Genomic DNA, 16,464 nt, shown 5'->3' on the forward strand with positions numbered 1-16,464 from the left:
GGCTTATGTTTGCCTCGTTTGTGTGTGTATGCATGTGTGAATGTATTGTATGTTTTCTCACATCTGCATTATCCATGCTTTCAAATTGCTATCAGATACTCAGTTTTCACCCGTTTCTTAGATATGCAAACCGATATAGCAAAAAAATTTTTTTTTTCTTTTTTTGAGGATATTATAGTAGGGCTATCATTTTATGAATATTGTCTTGGCCTACTGAAACAGATATACTCTTGGGATTAGAGAAACATGGAAGTTAATATGTGGAAAAAGATATTCATATCTTAGAATAATTTGCATGAAGGCCACGCATCACAAAATGTCTGTGACACGTCTGGTGTTGCCACGAAATTTCTTGGAGACATTGTATTGATTTGTAAAACTTGAGTAAGTCTACGGTGTATGGATTTTTTTTTCTTTGGTAACAACAATAAAAGCCATGATTACTTACATCTAAATCTAAATAATGAATGGTTCTTCACAGATGAAGGTTCTAGACCAAGCAAACACATCAACTATGTTTGATTTCTTTCATAAATTCTTCGGCAAGTGATGTACAGGAAAGTATGGCAGTTGATGTAATTACTACTTGACACGACTATTTAATGCTATTGTGATTGTAAATAAACTCAATTGAGCTAAATGATGTTTGGTTTCTCTGTTACTCAGATTGAAGAATTAACTATTTATTTTTGTTCTAGCCATGTAATTTGGCAATTTTCATTAAGTAGGAAGAGGTAAAATGCAGTTTTTAGAATTTGTATAAGGGATTATTCATAGGTGATAATCTTAACTGGCAGGTCGCTTAAATGTGCCACAAGCAGTTTTGAATGCACTTTCATATTGAATAACCAAATGTGAAGGTTATTTTGGACATTCTACAGTCAATTGGCGGCGTTTACTTTTATTTTGGCTAGCACTTTACAAAGGTTAATCAGTAGCCACCTGGGAAAATTATGTAAGTCCTTAAGAAAAATTATTTAACCTTCATGGAGAACACTTCAATTTGGCAGATTTTGAATATCTTATATGAGTTATTCTGAAAGTTCATCTTGAAAAACTTGTAGGAAAATTTTATCTGGAAGATATCTTAGGAATTTAACTAGACAGCCGTTTTGAAACATTTCAAATACTAGTTTTCCTGAAAATGCTTAGATCACAATTATCCTTAAAAATCAAAGACGATAATCATGTGGAAAATTCGCTTACAGTCAATACCACACCTCTAGAATGCACAAGCTCAGTTGTTTTACAATTGACAGGTTTTCTCATAAATTTGAAGATCATTCAGAAAGAAAGTGTCGACGTTTTTATCAAAAATGTTGCAGAAATTTAGGAAATCCATCGTAACAAGAATAACTGATTATCGTAAGGCCCAACTTTCCTCACAAAATAGACAAGTGCAGCTTTGGAATAAATTCATTCTACGTTCATCGATAGTTTGAGTTAGATTTATATTTCATTCTTTTGCAATACTCTCAAATTCAGAGTAATCACAATTGCAAATAATCTCTGATGAGAATCAAATTTTCTGCTTCTTCATTCTTATTATCCATTTAAAACCTTTATTTTAATCTATCTACGATTACACTACATCATTCCAGATTTTACTTCTCACCCTTAATATCTACCCTACGGTTGGGGGTCCTTGAAATCCCCTTCGAGGTTCTTATCTTTTTTGCCCTCGTTTCCTCCATTCTTTTAACCGTCATTTGCACTCATGTGTATCAAACCTTATTCGACCTCAACCCTGGTCGACCTTGAACCAAATCGCAGATGGTTCCGTTGCGTGCAGATGGCGACCTGCAGACCACTAATCCCCTCCTCATATCCCCCGCCTTTTCTTCTTCCTCTCTCTCCTTCTTCTCCCCCTGTTCCCAATTCCCTCCTCTCCCTCGCGCCGTTCCCTCCTTCTCTTCCTTACAGACTCCCCTCTGGCTCATGTCTGCAACACTACTACTGCAGTGTCTCTAAATATAACACAACTCGCAAATGCGCAAACTCTCGCTGGACCAAAACATTTATCACGCGAGCATTCGCGAGTTGCGAGGAGACATTCTCATTCACATTCATGCACTTGCATGTGCACTTTCTAAAAATTTAAGACCACACAATGCTAGACGCATCCTCATTAATAGCGGTCAGATGGAAGACTTTTGATACATGTCAAATGTTAATTTTTAGGGTAAACGGCTCTTGTCTCTGATAATTTTCTGTACTCAGTCTGTTTTGGTCAGGTTTAATATTCTTCTCTATGCCATTCTCTCTGTATTGTAACATGTTTTGCCTTTCATATGCAAATGTTGTTTTGGTTTATTATACTGTATTGTAATATTTGATTTGAAGTGTAAGATATGTGTAATAAATTATCTCAAAAACAGATTATTTTTGTGAGCCGTAAAGCCTTAGACGAGAGAGAGAGAGAGAGAGAGAGAGAGAGAGAGAGAGAGAGAGAGAGAGAGAGAGAGAGAGAGAGAGAGAGAGAGAGAGAGAGAGAGAACCCAATATCAATTGTTCTCAGTGCCAAGGGAATTTCTTAACTGGCCCACCTAAAACTGCCTCTCTAAGAAAGTTTCTACTGAAGTTGCGCTCATGTAGACATGTAGTAAATTATAGATATAACGGTATTAACTCTGACGCCTTTGTGTCTATTTTTTAATATTTTCGACATAATTTGAGTCGACAAGGAAAAGCATCATAGCAGACTTGCCGAATAAATGCCGCAGTCTATCGACTTTTTTTTTTTTTTTTCTATTTAGAGATTTGAGTGAAATGATGCTCTGGTTTTTCCAGTGACGGAAGTAAAATTGGGATTTGAAAGATCATAAAAAACACATTAGTTATTCTTGAGTCAGGTTCTGCAGATTGTCATTATCTGCAAGGAAGTTTCTTGAATTAAGATAATCTTCATATACAGTATACATATATATATATATATATATATATATATATATATATATATATATATATATATATATATAATGTATATAGACATATATATGTATATATATTTATATAATATATAAATATATATATATATATATATATATATATATATACATATATATAATATATATATATATATATATATATATATATATATATATATACTGTATATATATTATATATATATATACTGTATATATATATATATATATATATATATATATAATATATATATATGTATATATATATATAATCTTTAATCAGAAAAGACCTTAGAAAATGTCTCAAGTAAAAAGAAGAAAATACAGTCCCAATTTGTATCCACTTAGATGGAAAGGCCAATTGATTTACCAAGTCGACAGAAAAATAAAATAAAAACTGGAAAAGTACAAAAACCGACTTTTCCTTTTGGGATACACGACAACTGATTGGAAATAGACTAAGGGATTCCAGGAACTCATAAAGATACAAACTTTGTTAGAAGTTTTGGGTAATCTAACTGGATGACTGATAAAATATGAGACGTTTGACTTTGTTAGAGGCCACTGATTTATTATATACGAAAGAAGACAACAAACAGAGGAGCATATCTTAAGAATAACATACTAAATAATCACAGAAGAAAGTCTTATAATTGAATCGGAATTTCTCTTCACTAATACCAAAAAGAGTTGGGATAAGAAATGTTTTTGTTCAGTGAAAATTAGGGTTTAATTTATATTGATATGTAAATTGCTAGAATTCTTTTCAAAGAATTTACATCAGAGATACATTCTATACGTATATATTTCCCCTTATGAAAATGATCCCTGAAAAGACATTATTAAAGCACGGAGAATGATCTCGGATCATAATGAGAAACCAGATTTGTTTGAATGTACCCCATGATTAAAGATATCAATCAGGAGAATTTCATCCAGAAATAATGTTTTTTATAGAAGTGTTATCATTGTATTTAATTGGCCTTGAAATCTTCCTTTGAGGGAGATAACTAAAGGGTACGTCTATCTAGTGAAAGCGTTGCGAAATTGAAAATAGCTTGGATTCCCTTTAATAACAACTTCTCATATGTTGTGTCATAAAAAATAATCATTAATTCTTGACGCATCAAAGGGAGTGAAGTCAATCGACTGCGATAAACTTCCAATTGACAGATTTGTCTCTGGATATGTTCATTTTCATAAGAATAAATAAGGATAAGTCTCCTCGAGCGAATAGGTATAAGAAATCAGATAAGTTGGCTATTGAAATATAGATATTTCATATAATTATAATATATATCTGTCTATGTCCATATTTCAACAAAATGAGGTATTGGTTGATGTGCTCCATGACATACTACGGGCTAATTTTTATAGGTAAATGAAACCAGATAAATTAACTATTAAATGATTACTACATCATATAATTATATATATATCTGGCTATGTCCTATAGTTCATTTCTTTTAGCGAGGCATATTTGCACCGACTCGCAGTGGTGCCCTTTTAGCTCGGAAAAGTTTCCTGATCGCTGATTGGTTGGACAAGATAATTCTAACCAATCAGCGATCAGGAAACTTTTCCGAGCTAAAAGGGGACCACTGCGAGTCGGTGCAAATCTGCCTCGCTAAAAGAAATGGACTATAGTTCATATATATTTTAACATGAATTATCGGTTGGTATGCTCCATGCCATGCTACGGGGTAATTTTTATGAAAAAGTCAAATGTGATATTTTTACTCCGACGGCCGTTATAAAATAGTGCAATGGAGGATCAAAGACATTAGAGAAATAAAAGCGCCAGCCTGATGGAATTATCTATTTTTGTCAAACTATTCTAACATCTTGATGCCCTTATCCGTGCTGTCTACTTAACCTATAACTGACAATGTGGAAGTTACTATTTATATGATTATATCACTTCGATTAGGTTTGTCAGGTTCAATTTTAGTTGATCAAATCCCAATAATCTGAAGTATTTGGGAGTGATAAGAAGTCCCCTTTACAGAGATTTAGCTTTAAAGATTCATGAACAATTAGAGTATGTGAACCTTATATGTAAACTTGCAATATCCTTATTGTTTTATAATAAAGGATAATGCAAATTATATAAAAAATTTTAACATCCTTATGTGGCTCAAATTGATATTATTGACGTCAATTCACACAATAATCGCTTGAACTATGTTCCTAATTTTTTGACATTTAGGAGGAGAAATCAACCATTTAACAAGAACAACAAGGATATCATTGTAGCCATGACCAGGTGAAAAATATACGTATGTGAAAACCGGCAAGCAAAAAAAGTGGATGGGTCATGTAAAAAATTCGAGAAGGGTCATAGGTCTAGTAGGAGGTGTTTGTAGGAATAAAACTATAGAAATAACAAATATTCAGTGGTGGGATAAGGGAATAGAAAGTTCGATAACGAAAAGTACAATTATTTGAAGTGCACGTGCATAGCAGACAATAAACTCAATTATTTGTTTACAAGAGGATGGAAAGAGTAGTAAGAAACCAAAGAGAAAAAATGGTAAATATAATGGGGAAAAGTGAGAAAGAACGTACTGGTAAGTAAAAGCAGGGGAAAAAATGAGGATTCACAATATCTCAGCAATAAGGATGTAAGTGGACATGGTTTCTGAAGTGAAAGTAATCCTGAATAGTTGGAGGAAGCATTTTGGAGATTTGTTGAATAGGAAAGATAAAAGAGGTAAACCAGAATGACCTTAGAGTGGAAAGATGTTCTAACTTTGAGAATGCTTGTAGAAGTTACTTTTGAGGACATAGGTGCAAAAAAAAAGGTAGAAATGAGAAAATGGAAACCTGCGATATGATATTGAAAATGTGATGGAATGGCTGATCGAGGTTTGTAATCTTTGTCTAAATTAGAGGAAGAGTACGAAGGAGGTGTAAGAGTGTAATGCCAATTAAGGTGTTTGGTAGATTTTTTATTGAAATTAGAAGACAGATGGAAAAAAAAGGAATGGTAAGGGTCGAGTACCTTGAGTTTAGACAACGAATAGTGTGCGTGTATCAAGTGTTTCCAATGAATTATTTTTGCGAGACATTTTATAGTAAATGGAAAATAACTTATATGACATACTGTATATGTACTTAAAAAAAAAGCTTACTGTACAATCTGTAGAGATGTAATGCCTATCAAGACATTGAGATAGGATAGTGACTGGCTTGAAGTTCTGACGTGTCTCTACAACAGTGATGCAAGAAGGCAGATTAAGGAAATTGTCTTGGCTAAACTTTTGCTCTAAATTGGGAATATGAAATGACTGGTTTGTGCAGATGTCACATTACTGATTAGTGATATTTGAAGAGAAAAGACAGAAAAGAGCCAAATAATCTAAAGAGGAGAACCTCGAGTAAATATGGTGTAGATTAAGGTTATTTGTCGAATACACACACACACACACGCGCACACACACACGCACATATATATATATATATATATATATATATATATATATATATATATATATATATATATATATATATATATATATTAGTGCAACTCCGCTGAACTCTACGTCAAAAATCGAGGGATTTACGAAGTAAGAAAGTTTGCGGGTGTAGACTGGCACAGAAAGACAAGTGTTCTGAGTGGAATAATATCGGCTGATGATGATGATGATGATGAGATGTGTGTGTATGTGTGTGAGAGCTTGTATGTACATTATACAGAAAGGGAAGCCGGGGAACAGTGCATGGGAGTAATCTTCTTTGTATTTGACAATGGTATTGTGTTTTAGTATCAGAGGACTTCAAGGGTATGTATATAAAAAAAAAAAATATAAAGGGAAATTTTCATCTGTGAAGTTTCTGTAATTTCCTTTCTTTTCTTTTTCATAAATTTTCTAAGCCCCATTCTCGAGAAAGGGGAAGCGACATAATAGATTCTGGTCAATTAATTTTGATGTTTAGTACTCGGAAAGGATTTTTTTATTTTATCAAAGGTTGTTCAGAACTAAAGAGGAAACGATGAAAGTGAACGATAAAATGAAATATGAGGGGAAAAGGGGGAAAGAGAGCAATTTAAACAGGTATATAATAACAACAGGGGAGTGGGGAAAAGTACAGAATCACAATTAATAGGCGGGGTAGTTAGAATGGTTAATAGTTGAAAAGTAGATTTGGAAAGAGATGTGTAATAAAATTAATGGATGTAAAGAAGATACTCGTATGATTAAGATACCCTTTGAGTAACTAGGATGCAAATCACACCTGTTATCCTAAACAGTTACAATGTCACTTGTTGGTTAGTCTTTCGTGTGTGTTACATCCCGGGTAGAAATTAATGTACCTCATCTCAAAGGAATCGCTAAAATCCAGAAGATTCAGGCCCTCAAGATCCACAGTCTGTAAATGGCGCGACATATAGTTAGAAAACAGAAAACATATTTTGTTAAAGATTATTATTAGAATAAACAGATTATGATAATAGTTGATGGTTTGTTTTACATAAATCTCATACCACATTGGACCTTTGTAAGATGCTTGATGTGGATTTTTGGATTAGGACATAACAACCTAAGCAAAGTGGAAAGAACTTAGGGTTGTGGTAACGTCCCTGACTGGTGAACGCCAGACTGAAGTTCGAGTCCGGCTGAGACTTGTTAGTTTCTTTGGTTGCTGTAACCTAACCTCACCATCGCTATGAGCTAAGGGAGGGGGGGGATCCTATAGGTCTATCTGCTGAGTCATCAGCAGCCATTGCCTAGCCCTCCTTGGCCCTAGCCTGGGTTTAGAGGGGACTTGGGCGCTGATCACATGTATATATAGTCAGTCTCTAGGGCTTTGTCTTACTCGATAGGGCAATGTCACTGCCCCTGCCATTCATGAGCGGTCTTTAAACCTTTTAGACTTTGGACTAATAGGGATAGGGATATACAGTATAATCAAAATAGGTAAATATTTACAGGATATTACATCGAGATAAAACCAAACAAGTCTGGAACTGAACCTTACGATTTTCTTAGAGTGTACTTTGATAATCTTAAAAAATAATAAATGGGAACACATTAACGTAGTACCCCTTTTATGTATTTATACACAAATTTTATATTTGATAATATTTTTTTTTTAAAGTACAGTATAAAAGAAATTATCTCAATCTCGACAAGAGCCTGAGTGTTTCAGATGATCAACCTATTGAAAGCAGAGTACAGTGAACCTGTGGATCCTCTGTTCACCTTGCCAATGTCTGATTATTTCTATAAAAACACTTGTACTACCGTTTTTTTTTTAAACTATACCTTATAGATTATATATATATATATATATATATATATATATATATATATATATATATATATATATATATATATTCTTTTTTTTCCGAAGACTATCGATGGTTAAGGATTTAAGCGATTTTGAGGAATTGTACTTCATAAAGTACATAAGATTGCGTGATACCATAATCGGTATTGATAACTGCATTTAGTTTTAAGGGAGCATAGGTGTATTTTTTGCATATTTAATTACACTGTTACGTTGAGGAATGCCTGGGGATGGAGTATTGGGAGAGATTTTCCATGTACTTCGAAGGTTATGGCTAATGGTCAGGTATAGATATTTTTCCAAATTAAAAATAACTTTCACACCGAATACTCTCTCTCTCTCTCTCTCTCTCTCTCTCTCTCTCTCTCTCTCTCTCTCTCTCTCTCTCTCTCTCTCTCTCTCTCTCTTTCCACAAGTAAACAAATCCGTCACTCAATAATGCCAAAGAGTCGGTGAAATATAGAAAGCAGGAATCAATATCGTAATCCTACAAGGTGAGGGTCAATACCACAACACACGAAAAGCCGTGGGTCAATACAAGAGCCTCAACAACAAATTCAGGAACAGTAATATCGCTTTGGCGAATTTTGCCGTGACTGCAATAGCACTGACAAATTTCAAGGCATTTCTATATCAGTAAGCATGACAAGAAGTTGAAGGGTTTAAAGGTTTAAAGGCAACTCATGAATGGCGAAAGCAGTGGACAGTGACAAAGCCCTAGCTAACCGGATAATGCCCTAGAGCCTGACCATATATCTGTACCACCCGTGTCACATGAGCGTACATAGTAGACATTTCTCTTTTTTGTATATATTATCTTTAGTATCTTCGCTCTCCCCTCGCAATGACAGCAACTTGTAATAACCTATCTGCCTACTTCATTGTTACCTGGTTTGACAAAAAATAGCATGTTTGTGTTTACGCTGTTTACCTGAACCTGTACGCTCTGCCATACCCGATGTCGATAGTTTACCCATAAGATAAGCCGATGCCCTTATGGACAGCCACTTCACGACCTTCAAGACCTTCATCAACGCCTCCACTCCTGACAAAGAGGATACCTATTCAACGTCAACAGAAGCTGACGTGAATGCCATAGGACACACCCCTACCCTGTGACGTGCCGGAGCGGCGACAAAACCACCCATCACCCACCACTCGCTCGCGCCCCAACCAACGACTTCTACAGCCACTTACTGCCGCCCTTTGGCTGCAGTTTTGCTACTACCACTCCAGATTCGGGGCTGCCACGAAGAAATGTGCCAAGGATTGTCTGTGGGCAAAAAACGTGTGAGTAGGGCATCGCTCGTGGTGGTGGCCTCCCGTGTTTCTAATATTTTCTTTTTACATATGCAGGAATGGGCGTGCGATTTTTGGTAGACACGGGTGCTTGTCGTTCTCTTTTGCCAAGAGAACTCTTTAGGACACGACGTAGTCTGTCTAAGTCTGCCGACGTCCGCCTGGTAGTTGCCAACGGATCTGTGATACCCACCTATGGTTACGAGAACCTCACATTATCGTTTGGAAATGGCAAATTTAATTGAAAGTTTCTCGTTGCTGACGTCACATTGCCAATCCTCGGTGCGGATTTCCTCCCTCGTATCCACCTTCTGGTTGATGTCGCCCATCGATGATTGGTCAACGCAGACTTGTACTTGTCGACACCTCTTCAGCCCCCCACCTCCAACCTTGCTCTCTACATCAGCGTACCCACGGATGCCTACGCCGACCTCACGTCATACCCGGAAGTTTTCCATTCAGAACTTCGCCAAACGCTCACGGCTTCTTCCAAACACGGTATTTATCACCATATTAAGGTGCCGGGACCCCCAGTCTTTGCCAAATTTAGACGTCTGGCACCGGTTCGATTGGCAACCGCCAAATAGACGCTCACTGAAATGGAAGAAATGGGCCTTTGACAAAAGGCCTCCAGCCCATGGTCGTCACCCTTACACATCGTCCTGAAGAAAGACGGCTCCCTCTGTCCGTGCAGGGATTACAGACGCCTAAACATGCAAACGGAACCGGATCACTTCCCGCTCCCAAACATTGCTGACGTGACCTCCTACCTGCACAAAGAGAAGGCTTTCTCCACCCTTGACCTCCTGAAGGGGTATTATCAGGTGCCTATGAACCCAGAAGACATCCCCAAGACCGTCATCACCACTCCCATCGCTACATACACCTTCAATTACTGCTGCTTTGGCCTTCGTAATGCTGAGGCCACTTTTCAATGTCTCATGGACCTAAATTTTACCTCCCCTTCTGTGTATGCTATGTGGACCACATACTTGTGTTCTCTTCCTCAAAAGAGGAACACCTCTGTCACCTGCGCATCGTGCTCAACCACCTGCAACAAAACGACCTTGTAGTCCGGTACGACAAGTGAACGCCAACGAAGTGTCGTTCTTAGGGCACCGCATCACTCCTGAAGGAGTCCATCCCCTCCCTGAGAAGGTAGCAGCCGTTCAGAACTTCCCCACGCCCTCGACCATCAAAGCACTGCAGGAATTCTTGGGTATGGTCAACTTTAATCACCGTTTTCTGCCAGCCATTGCTGCCACTCTTGCTCTCCTCTACGCCTCCCTCAAGGGCAAGCCAAAAGACCTGAAGTGGGGTCCCATTCAAGAAGCGGCCTTCTGCAACGCAAAGAATGCCCTATCAACTACTGCTGCTCTCACTTTTCCTGTCCCACATGCCCCTCTCCTTCTCTCCACTGATGCCAGTGACGTCACTATAGGTGCAGTACTCGAACAGGTGGTCAACGGCTTGCCCGGCCCATTGGCCTTCTTCAGCAGAAAACTGTCCAAGGGAGAATTGAGTTATTCTACCTTCAATCGCGAATTGCTGGCGGTGTACTTGGCTGTCACTTTCTCCATTTCTTGGAAGGTACGCCCTTCATCATTCGCACAGACCATATGCCTCTGGTGCACGTCTTCACTCGACAATCTGACGCTGGTCCGCCCGTCAATGGCAACATCTCTCCGCTGTGGATGAATACAATTGCACCCTTCAACACGTCCCTGGGAAAATTAAGCACGTTGCCGATGTCCTGTTATCAAGCACGTTGGGATTGGATTACAATGCCTTGTCTGAAGCCCAATGACAGGATCCAGAGTATCAAGCATGTAGGACATCCTGCACATCCCTCCGTTGGGAAGACGTCCCCCTCGACGACTCTAACACCACCCTCCTCTGTGACGTTAGTACTGGTAGACCGCGACCGTGGATTCCTGCTCCCATGCGCCAACAGGTGTTTGCTTTAATTCACGGCCTTTCACATTCCTCGCGCCATTCTACTGCACAGCTGCTGAAGACAAAGTTCATTTGGCATGGCATTACTAAGGATGCTAAGGATTGGGTCTGCGCCAGTACTTCTTACCAAACTTCCAAAGTACTTCGACACACGGATTCAGGAGTGGGCACCTTTCCTCAACCTCAGCGTCGTTTCGCCCACATTAACGTCGACGTTGTAGGCCCCCTACCCACATAACAAAGACTTTGTTACCTGTTTACCATCATAAACCACTCCACTGAAGCCATTCCCGGGAAACTGCAACGTTCGCCTTGTGTACATATACCTTACTCTCAGGAAGGATAGCAAGATTTGGTATCCCTGAGCATATTACGTCTAACAGGGGTACCACTTTCACCTCTCAATTGTGGACATCATTAGCAAATCTCCTGGGCATCACCCTACATCAGACAACTGCCTGCATCCCTGCTGTTTATGGAATAGTTGAACGTTTTTATCGCACCCTCAAAGCAGCTTTGATGTCCCGTTACAAAGACTCCAACAGGTTTACTCAGCTTCCCTGTGTCCTTCTTGGACTAAGAACCACTCCTTAAGACGCCCTCGACGTCTCGGCAGCTGAAGTGGTGTATGGGGACCGGTTGATCGTCCCTGCTGAATTTGTTCCTCCTGCAACCTCCTCTGACGATCTCCAACACATACGTGACGAAAATTTACTCTTTGCCGCCAGACTTACAAGCCCTCAACGAAGCATCACATACCAACAGACTTGCACTCTGCAACGCACGTCTTCCTACGCAACGACACTAGCAAGCCACTGCTAATGCCCCTTACACAGTCCCTTTCCTTGTGATCCGATACAATCCAAAAGCATTCCTACTAAACATTCGTGGCAAAGAAGACTGGGTCTCAATTGATTGTCTAAAACCTGCTCATCTCCTGCCAGATGACCTGCCTACAGTTCGCCTCTCTAGATCGGGGCACCATATTTAACATGTACAGTATGTCATTTTTAGGTGGGGAGCCATATACCACCCGTGTGTCACACGAGCGTACATAGTAACGACATTTCTCATTTTATTTTATATATTATCCTTTGTATCTTTGCTCTCCCCTCGCACTGACAGCAACTTGTAATAACCTGTCTGCCTACTTCATTGTTAACTGTTAACAGAACCGGTTGCCAGTTTAACAAGAAATAGCATGTTTGTGTTTTATGACCTTCTTATCGGGACATAGTGTGTATATATACTCGATGTGTCATAATTAAGTTACTCAATTGCCTTCATCTCGCCTTTGACTCGAATCCTACTGTTGGCCCGTCACATATCCATATGATCAGCACATAAGCCGCTTCTTCAACCAAGCTAGACCAAAGAGGGCCAGGCGGTGGCTGCTGATGACTCAGCAGGTAGACCTATAGGCGGTTCCAAACTCCCAATCCTTAGCTCATGAGGATGGTGAGGTTGCAAACTACAAGAAACTGTTGAGCTTGAGTGAATGTTTCCCATAGGCCACCACAACCCTTAAGATCGGCATTAAGTCATCGCCTGCTTTTCAGCTGTTTTGCTTAACAGACAGTAATATCTGCAGTAATATTTGTCTAACTGTCTTTGTCTTCTGAATCCTCCCGGGTACTGTAATTGGTTCCTTTAATCAATGTCTCGAAACCTTGAGCCATGACCTTCGCCAGTCTGGAATTGGATATCAGTTGCTTAAAGACACAAGGGTATATAACCTTTCTTGGTTATTTAATAATGTGCTTATTTAACTATTTAATTATCTTATAGTATATTGAATTTCCTATTTTTTTGCAATTGTCTTTCCTTTGTTTGCGTAAGGGCATTTTATTTGGGGGGCCCTTGCTTTTGCTTGTCAACCAAATTGTCTAATTTTAGTTGCAAAAATGACAGCAAATAAACAATATTAATATTGATAGTGATAATGAGATTAAAGAAACAAATAATCATAACACTGATTAAAATTATTATAACAACAACAGAGTTAACGGACACGGCAGAATTTTCCGATCCAAATGCAGTAATAGCATAAATGGAAAGTTAATTACCGAGATAGTGAAATGCAGTTGTTAATGATAAAACCAGTGTTCCTTCTGATCCGAAACTTAGGATGGTAAAAATAAAAAACTTATGCCTTTCAATTTCCTTTCAGTAATCTCTCTAATTTCCCAAAGTCTTTTTAAGACTCAGTTCGTTACCAACCCTCGTCTTGCCTGGATGATTAAGACAAATAGAATGATCCAATATTTAACTCTTTCTCTCTCTCTCTCTCTCTCTCTCTCTCTCTCTCTCTCTCTCTCTCTCTCTCTCTCTCTCTCTCTCTCTCTCTCTCTCTCTTTGTGATGAATTTTAAGTTTCAGGATGAGAGCGGAAGGTTTTTTTTTCATGAACAGCATCACTCTTGAAAGGTTTTCCTGATGATGATGATGATGTACAAGAAATTAACATGCAAGTGCAGTGCAAATGTACATCGTTTATGACAAAAGTGTTTCTATCTCCTTTCGATCATATACAATTAACCATTGGTAAAAGGGAATTTTGATTATTTTTAAACTGAAATTTTATTTGAACATAAATTGTCTTGCTTTGGACGGACCAACTTTTAATTCCACCAAAAGATTTTTTATGGTGACTAGAAGCTCATGAAACTAAGTAATTTCCTTTATCAATCTAAGATCATTTTCTTTCAATTGTCAACACTATTAACTTTTCAAATCGTAAAAGAAGTTTAAATTTGCACCTTAGTTCGTATATGAGTTGAACTTACGAACAAACACTATTTGACACGTTTAAATCAATTCTTATTGCAAACATCATCATCATCATCTCCTCCTCCTACACCTTTTGACGCAAAGGGCCTTGGTTAGATTTCGCCATTCGTCTCTATCTTGAGCTTTTAAATCAATACTTCTCAAACATATCGGCAGAGGAAATTGGATTAATAATTGTAAGTTGTTTTAATTCCGTTTCATACGTAACTCTGTCAAAGAAACAAAAGTAATCACTAGAACGTGCCTATAATTTGTTTTATACTCTACGATTAATGAGGAGTAAAAATTATATTATTTTTTCAATTTTATCACAGTAATAGATCATCCATTTTAAAGAAACCTATCGGTCAATAACGCTGGGAAAAACGTTCAGAACTTCCAAATCTTAGGAGTTACGTACATGTGTGAACCTTGTCATAATTATATCCAAGCAAAAAAAATCTTTTATATATTTATTTTCCAGTTTTTCTCGTACATGTTAATAATCTCAGATCATAATGCACTCACAGGGTATTTAGTTTTTAGTCTGTATTTACATATTTACCATGGTGTCATTAAAATACCACTTATGAGATATATAAACAATATGCAAATCCCTTTCCTGCATTAGTTGGACGTTCAAGGAACATTAACCTAAGAGATAGGATTATGAAGGGAAGCTCCTTGAGAGGAGGGGGGAAGGAGTCAGTGAGGGGTACAACTGTAAAGAGTTTGCTTCCGTTGGTTAAGGACACTTAGAATTCAGCATTACTTTACTTGCAAATTCATTGGCAAAATATCTTTCCCAAAATCGAAAATTGGAACTACTTTTGTTATTGTGTGTAATATTTTTCTAAAGCGATAAAGAAATCTATAATGTCTTAATACCATAGTCAGACTAAATTTTACAATAAACTGTCAAATTGATAATTAATACGAACCATTCTGTACCTCATCATATTTTTCTGTCTTCTCATATGTTTCTATTTCCTTTGAGATCGAGAACAGGAAATAGATTTATCTGAAATGAAATGAATTTCCTCTTTCAACGCAAATTAATTTCTTACCTGTCGAACTGCTCCCGAATTATTATACAGAGCGCTATTTTAATTAACTATAATCTTATCAAAAGACAATTAAACTAACAGTGCAAATATACTTTATGACACACACACACACACACACATATATATATATATATATATATATATATATATATATATATATATATATATGTATATATATATATATATACTGTATATATATATATATATATATATATATATATATATATATATATATATATATATATATATATATGTGCGTGTGTATGTGTACACGTATATCCTTATATGTGTAATTATATGAATATATATGTAAATTATTTGTGCAAGGAAGTTTGTGTGATGTGCTATTGATATCTACAACCAACTCGTAACTTCTCGATATCCTTCTACCTTTTGGATTCAGTTATCATTGAACGTCTTTGTATACTGTTGAGAAATATATGGAGTTATTCGTTTCCGTTGAAAGGTTCAAATCCACACATGTTAGTTACACTGAGGTAAATACAAAGGATACTAGGTCACCAAGTCTAAATAAGATACAGTTTACGTGAACTGCATAGACTCATTTATAACAGGTCAGAAGATTATACTGCATACATCATCTTCATCATCATCATCTCCTACGCCTACTGACGCAAAGGGCCTCGGTTAGAATTCGTCAGTCGTCGCTATCTTGAGCTTTTAATTCAATATTTCTCCATTTTTCAACTCCTACTTCGCACTTCATAGTCCTCAGAAAGGGTAGGCCAGGTCTTACAACTCTTCTAGTGCCTTGTGGAGCGCAGCTGAAGGTTTGATGAACTAATCTCTCTTGGAGAATGCGAAGAGAATGCCCAAACCAACTCCATCTACCCCTCATCATTATCTCATCCACATAATAATCGAGTAATATCTCTTATAGTTTCTAATCCTGTCTTGCTATTTAACTCCTAATATCCTTCTGAGGGTTTTGTTCTCAAACTTACTAAATCTATTGGAGATTGTTTCATTGTCATATCGTGACTCATATCCACATAGTAACGCCGATCTCACTAAACTGATATATATTTTTATATGCAATTTCAGGCGATCTGATTTAAAAAATTTACTTAACCTTGCCATTGTGTGATTTGCTTTCTCCAATCTTTCTCTAAATTCTAAAGAATCTGTATTGGA

Source organism: Palaemon carinicauda, chromosome 4 (assembly GCF_036898095.1).
Source record: "Palaemon carinicauda isolate YSFRI2023 chromosome 4, ASM3689809v2, whole genome shotgun sequence".
NCBI classification, from domain to species: Eukaryota; Metazoa; Arthropoda; class Malacostraca; order Decapoda; family Palaemonidae; genus Palaemon; species Palaemon carinicauda.